This window comes from Podarcis melisellensis, assembly GCF_964234715.1.
Source record: "Podarcis melisellensis genome assembly, chromosome: W".
Taxonomy (NCBI): domain Eukaryota; kingdom Metazoa; phylum Chordata; class Lepidosauria; order Squamata; family Lacertidae; genus Podarcis; species Podarcis melisellensis.
Window position 1 is genome coordinate 4,613,266 of NC_138535.1, and position 10,232 is coordinate 4,623,497.

Below are 10,232 nucleotides of genomic sequence, written 5' to 3' on the forward strand. Positions count from 1 at the left end.
TTTCAGACTTTCTTTAGGGTTTTCAGTCATAACAAGTAAATCGTCAGCAAAAGCTTTAATTTTATGTTTTGTTTTCCAGAGTGATGCCTTTAACAAGCTGATCCTTTCTTATCTGATTGTTCAAGACTTCCATCACCAAGATAAATATCAGTGGTGACAGTGGGCAGCCCTGTCTGGTTCCCTTGTTTATTTTGCACTCCTCAGTAATTCTTCCGTTGATGATCAATTTTACATATTGTTCTGAATAGATGGCATTTATTCCTTTACAAATATTTTCTCCCAGTCTGATTTCTTCCATTAATTTTTTCATAAACTTCCAGGACACGTTGTCAAAAGCCTTTTCAGCATCCACCAACATAATAGCTGCTGGTTTATCAATGTTAATATCCAAATATTCTAATACATTAATCACACATCTAAGATTGGATTGCATAAATCGTCCGGGAAGAAATCCGGTTTGATCTTTATGAATTATCTCTTTCAGCACCATTTTTAATCTATTTGCAAGAATGTCTGCAAATATCTTGTAATCGTTATTTAGCAGTGCAATGGGTCTGTAATTGGCCATGTTTGAGGCATCTGTTCCCTGTTTGTGGATAAGAGTAATAAAGCTGTCCTTCCAGGTTTTCGGTAGCTTTCATTAGGTCTTTCATGGGAAGAAATAATGCTTGTTCTAACTTTTTATAGTAATTAGCTGGGAGACCATCTGGGCCCGGTGTCTTTCCTAATTTTGATCTCTGTATAGCTTGTTGCACCTCCATAGCTGTTATTGGTGAGTTCAAAATTTTTTCCTTAGGTTAGGTAGTTTATTTTTGACCAAATAATCAATTATTTTCTCTAGAGTCTCTGGAACGTCTTTATATAGTTTTGCAAAAAAAAACAAAAAAAAAAACCCCACCTAGCAAAGTTTTTACTAATTTCCTTCGGTTCTTGGATCCATTTGTCTTCAGTTTTAATTTTATTGATAATTCTATCTTCCTTTTTCTTCTTTAATTGCCAGGCCAGAAGTTTGCCAGGTTTATTTGCAAACTCAAAATTTCTATGTCTCAACCATTTTATCTTCCATTCTATCTCTTCGTTTATTATCATGGAGAATTGCATCTGTAAAATTTTTATACTTTGCTTAATTAGTTCATCATCTGGTTTTTGGAAAAGGATCCTTTCCTTTTTTCTAATTTCCTCCCAGATCTCCATTTTCTTCTCCTCTATTTTCCTTTGGAATGTGTTTTGTTGGATAAAGAAGCCTCTTATGACGGCTTTACTCGCGTCCCAAACCGTCTCTAGATCTACTCCTTGATTTAAATTAAACTTAAAATATTCTTCTAAGATTTGCTTGGCCTTCTGTACAGTTTTTTCATCTTTTAACATACTCTCATTAAGTTGCCACCTTTTAACCTTTTCTTCTTTTCCTTTAAAGAGTTAAAAGAGACTAAACACTCAGCCAGCCAGTTATTTGCTTTTGCTACATTAGATTTGACTCTGAATGCTTTTTCTATTTTTTGTGCTACTTCTGCTTCTTCTAGGTCTAACCAAGCTGCCAGCTCTTTTGAGATTTTCCCCCCAGTTATTTCTTCTGCGTCCTCTGTTAGTCCTCTGAATCTTAGGGTATTCTCCCTTCTCTGTATTTGCAACATCGCAATAGAGTCCAGAGTTGAATCCTGCTGCGCTTTCAGATCTACTGTTTCGTTCCTTATCTTATCACATTCCCTTTTCAACTGTCTATTTTCATTTTGTATTTTTTTCTGAGCTTCCTCTAGGTTCTGTGTTTTACCTTTAAGGTCTAGCACTATTTTCGTCAGTTCTGAATTTTTTTGTACTAAATTGTTGACCTGAGTTGATAACTCAGCTGTTATTTTCACATTTTCATCTATTTTAACACCCATTGAAATAAGTTTTTCTTCTGTTGCTTTTGCCTTTTCATTTACATTATTTTTTAAATCTTGGATATCTTTCTTCAAACTTAAAATTAATTCTCTCATATCTAGTGGTTGATCCATGTCAATTACAGAAGTTCTCCTGATTTGTGAGGCTGAAACTGCCGCAGAACCCGACACAGTTGTTTTTTTTTACCAGACATCACTAAGAAATTCAGTTAGCTCACAAGGTAATTTGTTCTCTTTCTTTCTGTCTTACAGACTGAATATCAACGAAATTCAATCTTTCTTAATGCAATCACGATAGTTTTACCAATCTGATAATAATCTCCGGCCTATGTATCCACTAATTCTTTATATTCACCAGTTTCACTAAATATATTTAAAATTGATTATGAACAATTATCTAATTAGTTACAGCCAATCATCAATACAGAACTATCACAAATTCATCAGATCAAATAAATATAATAAATGATTGCAATCCTTGCGTTCACTTACTCATTCAGGGTGATAGATCATATATATAAATCTTTAAACAGGTTAGCGGTTCAGTTAATCAGCACCTTACAACAAAACTAATGACATCTGATGCTAATATCAGCTGCATTAGCTACCAATAGATGGCGAAAGGCAAAGCAAACAAAAACAGAAAAATGCAAAAAAACAAAAGACAAAACACAAGACAAAACCACACAAATCAAAAAGCACACAAAAACAAAACCAGAAAAACAACAAAAATGAAGCAGAGAAACAAAACAAACAAAACCAAACAAAAAATACCCCAAATTTTTTTACAAAAGAAACAAAGAAAAGATGGGAGGGTAAGAGAGAAATAAAGCAAGAGAACGTAATAATAATAATGCTATTTATAATTTGTAAAGGAATAAAGAGGGGGAAGAAAATTTGAAAAGTATATATAAATAATAAGAAAGGAGCTGGTGAGTATTTTCAATTAATGATGTACAATGCAATAATATTATGTACTATTAAGTTCTCTCTAGATGTTACTCTTCCAGAGGCAACAGGAATGCTATTCCAGTAATGGGGTATAAGGTCTATAAAAAATTATGAAACCTTGTCTCTTTCAGCACATTATGATGCAGCACTTTGGTATCTTCACTAGTTGCTGATCTTGCAAAAATCCCTGTAATTGATCTTATAAGTCTTGTTAGAGGAACGTCTTTTTCGAAAGAGTGCAAAATTTTTATTCACCAGCTGATGTCACTGTTTGAGTCGCTCCCTCTCTGTGATTTTTCAACCCCCTTCTCAATCTATGTCAGTCTTATACAATTCATTTCCGTTCCTCAAACCAGGAAAATGTTGGTCTAAGAAAATGTCAGAGCACGTGAGTCAGCAGAAGTACTCTTAGCCATTGTAAAATTGATTTATACTCCGTTAAGCGTCCGTGGCAGTCCACAGCCAAAGACAAACAGAAATCCCCGGAAAGGAAAGATAGCAACACTTCGTGGGAGAGGGGAGGCGATGCAAAGTTGATTACAAAGTTATAAATCTGCTTCTTTTCAATTGGTTTTGGGATTCTGGTGAATTTGGTAATGATTTGATTGAAGTCTCTGTCTGGCAATTTTCCTTTTTCATGAATTCCTTCCTTCTTGGGTTTCTGGTATCTCACTTTTGGTTTTCACATTTCTCTTAGTTTTGCTACGTTTCAGGTAGTTTGCTTACTTTTTGGAATTATCCAGTCTCACAAAAATGAAGCAATTGTCAGTGTTTGTAAAAAGCAAAAAAAAAAGAAGGAAAGGGTTCTGACCTCCCTTTGTCTCCTCAGCCTGGTCCTCAGACCCTTGTCGGCATAAAAGAGTCCAGAAGAATATCCTTGCAGAGTTTTATTCTTAAAAGTCTTTGTGCAAAACACGTTTGAATAACTATACACACCAGCACTAACCAACCAACCCAAACACCAGCCTCAGCAACAAACTAACATTTCTCACTTATGTATACAACTTGGTGCAGACCGCTGAGTCATGTTGACCCAGCTTTATTCGCATTAAAGAAACAGCGGCCATTTTAGCCGTGACACCCCTTCTGTTTCTTAAATGCAAAAAAAACCAACAGAAACAATACATACATACATTATATACATAAACCCAGTTTTGTCATCAATTCATTATGGCATGTTGCTGGCAAAGGCTTGGTAAACAAATCAGCAAGATTATCTTGTGATTGACAATACTCCAGTTTGATTACCCCATTCTGTACACAATCTCTAACATTCACATGACGGATAGCAATATGTTTTGATGCGGATTTCATTATTTCCAAGCCTGTTAATGCAATGCACGATTGGCTATCTTCATACACTTGGATAGGTAAATCTACTTTACAATCTAGATCTTTTAGTATCTGTATAAACCACATGATTTCATTGCATGCTAGCGACAGGCTCCCATATTCTGCCTCACAGGATGAGGTCGCAACAAATCCTTGTTTCTTTGACCTCCATCCAATTATGGAATTGGCAAACATCATAACCATTCCACTTGTAGATTTTCTGGTAGCTACACAGCTTCCCCAGTCCGCATCAACAAATACTTCTAGTATTTCATCTTGTGTACTAGATATCTTCAAACATACTGTCAGGGGCTCAGGAGCAGAGGCACAGGAGAGGGAGGAAATGGAGAGCGAGGGGGAGGAAGATTCACAGAAGGGGGCGCCCATGGTCAGAGCAAGGGGGTGCCTAGGGGGACACCCCAGGAAGAAGGGGCCAGAGGGGACTCAGAGAGCAGCAGTTGGAAATCAGGACCAGCTTCCCCACCAGAGCGCAGTGGGGGGGGGAGGAGTCCCAGGTATCGGGATCAGGCTGCTCACCACCAGCGGGAGGAGATGAGTCAGGATTGACCACGCCTCCATTGGAGAGCGCGGAAACGGTCGAGAGGAAAGTTGGAGGCTGGGCGCGCGCGCCAAGTTCAAATGTACAGGCGAGCGGCACAGCAGGTAGCCCGGATAGGGAGCCAGGTCCTAAAGCCCGCCGGAAGGAGGGACAAGAGTCAGGGGGGTCAGCGTCAGAAGAGTCCAGAAAGGAGGAGACCCCGGGGGGCAGAAGGACCCAGAGGAGGAAAGAACAACGGAAGAGGTGGAGTAAGGCTAGAGTCTTAAACTGGTGTACAGGGGGCGGAGACTCAGACGGAGCTTCGCCGGTCTAGGTTCTAAGACGTAGAGCTGCACGCTGCGGCTTGTAAATGGAAACTGAACTTCAATAAAGACTTTTGTACATTACAACCGGCTAGCGTTGGTCCTCTGTGAGCTGGGACCTGGAGGCAGCTCTGACACATACATTTAATGTCCCCTTTAGATATCTGATAAGCCTTTTCGAAGCACACCAATCGGCAGTACTGGGTTTAGATACACATTGGCTTAGAACATTTGTAGCACATGCAATGTCTGGCCTTGACCACTGGCTTAAATACAGCAGTGATCCTATTTTTGAGTGATACAACTCAGGCTGATCAAATTCATCATCACACACTGTCTTTGGGAAATCTGGTGTCATGGGAGTCTGAACTGGCTTGCAGTTTTCCATGCCAAACTGCTCTATCAAATGAAGAATTTTCTCTTTCTGACTCAATAGGAAGCTTCCATCAGCTTCCTGCCTTACTTCTACTCCCAAGTAATTGCTTACAGGCCCCAAGGCTTTGAGCTTAAACCTCTTTTTCAGTTGACTTGTGAGCTTCTGGATCTCATCTGTGGAACTCCCTGCTACAAGCAAATCATCAACAAAGACTAAGAGCATTAGATATTTGTTGCCTGTCCCCTTGGTGTACAGGTGTCAGGGAACTGCCATCGGAGCCAGAGGCGGAGGGAAGGCTCCAGAGGGATGCCGGAGAGGGTCCCAGCAGGCAGAGAGGCAGCCCATCTGCTGGGGAAGGAAATCAGCGTAACACCAGTGGAGAAGGGGGGCAGATGGGGGAATCGGAGAGGAGGCTCCAGGACTCTTCACCAGAGACCAGCGGAGAGAGCACGGGTGCTCCGCTGCCCACACCCTCCCTGCGCAGAAGACTTCCACGCAGGGAGAGTAGGAGGAGACTTGGCGTCAAATAACTTCTTTGCTGGAAGAAGTTCAAGAAACGCCCACTGACGGATTACTGTATGCCAGCGACTGAAACAGCCATGAAGTGAAGGGCTGTCCAGACAGAAAGGGTTCAACCAGGTAACCTAGCCAGGAGTGGCGGCAACTTACGCACGAGCATCCCCTATAACCATTACAGCAATCCGTCAGTCCCCGACGTTGCTTGTGTGCAGCTACAGGGAGGCTGCATAATGAGCCAAACCAGAGAAGCCGGAGAGACGGAGCAAGCAGCTGGAGTGCAAAATCTGGTAGAAAGGAACCGAGATTTGGAACAGCATGTGGCTCTCCTGACGGCGCGGCTGGACGAAAGACGGACTCAGGATGCACAGGTCAGACCCACCCCCATCGCAAGGAAGGTACCAGGGCTGGTACACAAGTTTGGGGGGAAGCCCCAGGACTACAACGCGTTCTGAACGGAAATAGAGTACGCTTTGGAACTGCAGCATAATGACTTTGCTGATGATGGGGAAAGGGTAGCCTATATTGTGGGGCATCTAGAGGATGGGGCACGGGAATGGATCAGGCCCCTAATGGCGACGCAAAATGCTGCCTTGAAGGACCTTAGGAAATTCTATCAGGCAATGGATGAGTGACTCGACGGGAATTGATGGGGTGCAAGCAGGGGAGCCAATCAGTTAGAGACTACTGGTCGCGCTTTGCGATGTTGATCCACCGGCTCGGGTGGGATCTGGACTCTGAACCTATTCAAATGTTGTTTGAGGAGGGGTTGTCCCCAACTGTGAAGGACGAGCTGTCCCGCGCGCCCCGCCCGCAGTCGATGGATCAGCTGACCAAGGCTGTGCTTGCGATTGGAGTACGTCAGGAAGCGCGGGCTCAGGAGAAACGTGAAGTGAGAGGGGAACGTTGCCATGACTACCGCATTCCTGAAATACCGAGACAGCTTTCCCAGGCGGCTGAGCCAATGGAAATAGATGGCGTGCGCACGCGCGAGGTTTCAAACTCCAGTGAAGGTCGCAAGAGGGAGGGAAAGGATTGGAAAACCACCAAGAAGTGTTTCCTCTGCCAACGGCCAGGACATTTTGCCAGGGTCTGCCCTCAAAGAAATGCCTGGCAAGGGATGGTGGGAGCTGCTGGCTGTGAGGAGAAGGGGGAAGAAGGGCAGGCGCAGGAAAACGACAACGCCTGGCTGCCAACCAGCGGGAGCAGCAGCCAGGCCAGCAACCAATAGAAGTGCCCCAGCCTGACCCTCCCAGGGCAGCTATAGCCATAGAAGTGGTGCTAGAACTCCCGAATGGGCACCCAGTCAAGGTGGAGGGGCTGCTGGATTCAGGCAGCTCCTGCAATTTCTTCAGCAGGGACTTCGCTCTAGAGCACCAACTCCACCTGCTGCCCCTGGATTTTCCCTTGCAAGTGACCACCATCGATGGCAGGGAACTTCTGGGGGGGGGGAGTGACACACCAGACCCCGCCAATGAGAATGAGGGTTTCCAGGCACATGGAGACCATTGCCTTTCACGGAGCCACACTGGCAGGACCCCCAATAATACTGGGGATGAGCTGGCTGGCACTGCATGATCCAGTAGTGTCATGGCATCAGCGGTCAGTCACCTTTGGGTCAGCTTACTGCTTGGAACACTGTCTGGGGGACAGTGGCCAGGGTGGCTGGAATGGCTGTGGAGCCAAAAGGGGAGGTGCCAGCACAATATGCTGATCTGAAGGAAGTCTTCAGCGAGAAGGAGGCGGATAGACTACCCCCCATAGGCCCTTTGACTGCCAAATCAACTTACTCCCAGGGGCTCAGCTGCCGGTGGGTAAGCTGTATGCCATGTCTGACCGGGAGATGCAGGAGTTGCAGCAATTTATTGACAAGAACCTGAAGAGAGGGTTCATAAGAGAATCAAAGGCGGTGGGGGGCAGTCCGGTGTTCTTTGTGGACAAAAAGGATACTAATCAGCCCAGGCTCGTCGTGGACTACCGGGGCGTCAACCTGGTGTCAGAACCCGTGACCTTCCCAATGCCCAGGATTGACAACATTTTAACACGGGTGAGGCAGGGGAAATTTTTTACCAAGCTGGACCTCAGGGGAGCGTACAATTTGATTAGGATGAGGGAGGGGGACGAATGGAAAACCACCATGTTCATGTTATCATAAAGCACCAATGCTGCAGCAAGCAAAGGCTCTAGCAGCCAAGCCAGCTGCTTGTGGCTGGAAAGCCAAAAAGGATGTTTGTGACTGTTGCCATGGGAACAAAGGGGCAGTCCATTCTGTACTGAGCACCGGATGTTAGCTCAGTGTGTGTGTCATATGACCCGTACTGGAAGTACATGGGTGGAGTTTATTCTTACTGCTGTTGAGTGCAGACATGTTTTCTCTGTACTGATGTAAGAGACAGAAATAAAGAATGTAAATAGATTTCTGTCTGCTTCTTTCCCCTCCCTGGGGGACACCAAAGGGGAGAGAGAATGAACGGTGTGTTCTTCTCAAACATCTGGGAAGAATCGCCGAGACCTAGCTGCTTATCTGTCGGGAGTAGCAGCGGGGAGGTCGCCAAGGAATATCTGCCGGTGCCTACGCTGTGGCACATTCCTCTGACCCAGGCAGAATTCCAACAGTGGTAGCAGATGCCGGTTGCTGGTTTCTTCGATCCATGGGAGTCTGCAACAACAAAAGAGTAGCAGAGCTGCTGTTTTCATCGCTCCATGGACGCCTGAAGTGAGAAAGCTGATCCTCTGCAGCCAGAAGCTGACCAGAAGGCGCTGACAGCCAAGCCTCAGGAGCCCAAGGTATGAGATTTTCGGGCTTAAAAGAGTGAACGCAGATTGAGTTATTCTCTGGTTCACGGGGAGCAGCGTTTGGGAAAACAGCTCCAAGTGAGAAGAGGCCTGCATTCCAGACATTCTTGTGGTTTCCTGTCCAAGGGAAGGAATGCACTGTTGCTAAGCAACGCTCGTCAGAGAAGTGAAAGTCACAATGGAATGTTTTGACTAAAGTATCTCATGAACTGTTGGAAGGGACTTTCCAACGCAGCCAGTGTCTGAGCTGCCAGGTGCACAAGAGTGTAAACAAACCAGCTTTTGGATTTTAGAGGCCTGTGTTTGAGAATTAATGCAAGGACTCAAAATGGATGCTAAGAAGGGCGGAGGCTTGCCTTCTCCACCCCTCCTGACCAATGACAATTATGCATCTTGGTCTATTAAGATGAAGGCCCTGCTGCAGAATCAGAGACTGTTTGAAGTGATTGAGAACCCCATCCCTGCAGCACCAACACGTGCTTGGGAGTCACAAAATGTGAAGGCCAGAACGGCTATAATTCTGTGTGTGTCAGACTCGCAGCTTGTGCATATTCAGGATTTAGAGCACGCGAAAGAGTTTTGGGACACTTTGCGAAGGACACATCAGAGAGATGCAGGTTCTTCAGCGTTGCTGTATTTTGAAAAGCTGACCAATCTGAGGCTTGCGCCTGATGGAGATGTTCAAGCGCATCTGACGGAAATGAAATATCTGCGTCAACAGATGGTGGAACGCAATTTCCGTTTGCAGGAGGAAGTGTTTTGCTTCATGGTGATAAACAGCCTGAATCGGACTTACAAATCCGTTGCCAGTCAGCTTGGGTCCCTTCCGGCGAATGATTTGACCTCGGAGAGGGTCTTTGCCGTGGTTCTGAATGAACAGGACAGACTTGCTGCCCTGGAGGTCAAGGACAGGGGGAGACAAGAACGGAGTTCTGACACCCCCACTGCTGTTGCTACTGGAGAAAATGCTATAGCTTTAAACGTTGTCCGATGTTACAATTGTGGCCAGACTGGGCATCTTCAGCGGTACTGCAAGAAGCCACGTCAGAACAAAGGAGACAAGGGAAGCTCCACAAAGTCTGAGGCGTCAGACAAAAGTCATACCATCCCAAAGGCAAAGACTGCAAAGGCTTTGATGTCGCTAAAAGCCACACCAGAAGCGGGGAATTTCTTTGTCATAGACACGGGCGCCACGGTTCACATGTCCCTGAACAGAGAGCTATTTTCGTCGTTTAAGAAGCAAAGCTTCGCTGTACAACAGGCCAACGGTCAGAAGTTGGAAGCCACCGGAATTGGGACTGTGTATCTTGAGAGTCTGAACTTGACTATAAACAATGTTTACTTGGTTCCAGAATTGAAGTTCAATCTGCTCAGCGTTTCGCAGATCGCCAAGAAGGGACTAAAACTGTCCTATGATGATGAGAACTGCGAGATCTACAAAGATGGAGAGTTGTATCTTTCTGCCAAAGAGAAAGATGGACTGTATTTGTTGACTTTTGATCAAAGTGATTACATGG